Source organism: Rhincodon typus, chromosome 24 (genome assembly GCF_021869965.1).
Source record: "Rhincodon typus isolate 14 chromosome 24, sRhiTyp1.1, whole genome shotgun sequence".
In the NCBI taxonomy this organism is placed as follows: Eukaryota; Metazoa; Chordata; class Chondrichthyes; order Orectolobiformes; family Rhincodontidae; genus Rhincodon; species Rhincodon typus.
Genome location: NC_063355.1, coordinates 23126689 through 23128784, shown reverse-complemented (window position 1 = coordinate 23128784; position 2096 = coordinate 23126689).

Below are 2096 nucleotides of genomic sequence, written 5' to 3'. Positions count from 1 at the left end.
TTGGACCAATATCTCACAGCCAGAAAATCCAGATCAAGTTTTGAGTACTTTGACTTCGCTGATGTCAGTTAGTGTGACAAATAGGGTATTAAAATTAGCCTCAGTCCCTGATTTAGGAAAATTCAGATATTTTCTCTACTTCTGATTTCACGTCAGTAAATCGCGCGTAGCATCTCAAACATATTAGGTGAGAGCAGGATCCAGCCCAGCTTGAAATATTCATTATGATGGCTACCAAGAAGAATAGCCATTTGTAAGATACTACACCTGCCAATTATGGTAATGTACATGAACAACTATTTGATACTTACTGTGTACACACTGGCTTAATTTCTTTCGTAGTTAACAAGACAGCATGTACACCTACCAATTATAATTCTAATATTTGCTGGCAAAGATCCTGAACTATGCATGTTATTCTTTTTAAATGTTTACAGTTTTCTTTTTAGCTATGTGGGTTGATGTTTACACGCAGATCAGTCACATTACAAACCTCTTCATGCAATGGTTCAAAAGGGCAAAGTTTTATAGATCGGTTATTATACTGAATTATGGATATCTATGTTGTGCACTTAAAAGGTAACTACACAATCAACAAGGTTACCTTGAATTACCAAGGAAGCAACTGTGGGGGTTACAGGCTGAGAAAGGACATGTGATCAATTGCAATCAGTTGTTTTCTAGAAGTCAGTATCACTGTGATCTATATTATTTTCTCAAGGTTGCCTTTGTTTATTGAGACAATCAAGTGAAAGCTCAGGTGCTTTACTGTGGCACCATTAAGTATAAAGCATTGAGCACTGAAAGTGATGCCAGGTTTAACATGTACAATCCTAAACTCTGAGGAGGAAAAAAGGCTGAACGCAAAACAGAACCAGGAAGGTGTGGTTTTATTTTCCAAATGATAAATAGGTATTAAACACGTTTTTAACACTGTTGCATGACACATTTTAATCACACAGCCCAAACATCAAATCTTTGAGAACAATACTAAATCCTCCTACCTATATGATACAGTGATTAAAACAAAGAATTTATTCTATCCACAAGTGAAATATACTTGGCCTAAGCCATCATAGTCATTTAACTGTCAAAATGTCAGTTTTCGTAGCCTATGCCCAGTATTGTAACAATTTATTTCAGTGAACTGTCTGACTAAAGGTCATTCTAAACCTTTCTTTGCATAGAATAAAAAAGTGTAATTGTTCATCCATCTAGTAGTGAACCACTCAACATGCAGAGATGGGCAGTTATTTTTATTCCAAGAACATGAAATATATCCCACTCACTACTAATAACAAACTTCTTGTTACAGAATAGAATACGGTGTACAGCCTTTAGTCCCCTCACCCAAAGGGAAGATCTCCTTGGCTTGAAGGAAATGTAGGGGAGGTTCATTGGAATGATTCCTGAGAAATGGGGCCTACCCAATGAGGAGAGGTTGAGTCGACTCTTCCCTAGAAGAGGTGATCTCATTTAAACATAAAATCCAGAGTATCTACCCTATCAAACCCTTTAAGAGGATATGCTCTTCTGCAAATGAGCTTGGAGCCCAATGTCAAAGAAAAGGATCAGATTAACATGAAAAGAATCTTCTTCATTCAAAAGATTGTTCATCTTTGGAATTGGCTACACCAGAAGGCTAAGACTGCTGAGTCAATCCCAAGATACAGAAGATACCAAAGAAATCAAGATATCAAGGGACAGTGCAGGAAGGAGGTATATGCAGAAGATTAGCTATGATCTTATTGAATGATGGAGCAAACTCAAAGGCTGGAATGATCCATTCTGATTTCATACCATTTTTCATCTAACCAAAAACTGTTCTTAGAATTAAGAAACGAAAAGTGTTGGTTTGGCATTCAATGCAACATCCATTAGTAAGATAAGTTACAATATTAGTCTGTTCACAGTCTGTCATCACAGACCCTTTGAAGAACAAACATATCTCAGGGTAAATTTAGTTAAAGTTGAATGACAGCTTAACTTGAAATCTGAAACTGAGCTCAATAAAAGAAAGAGATAACAAGGTGTAGAGCTGGATGAACACAGCAGGCCAAGCAGCATCAGAGGAGCAGGAAAGCTGATGCTTCGGG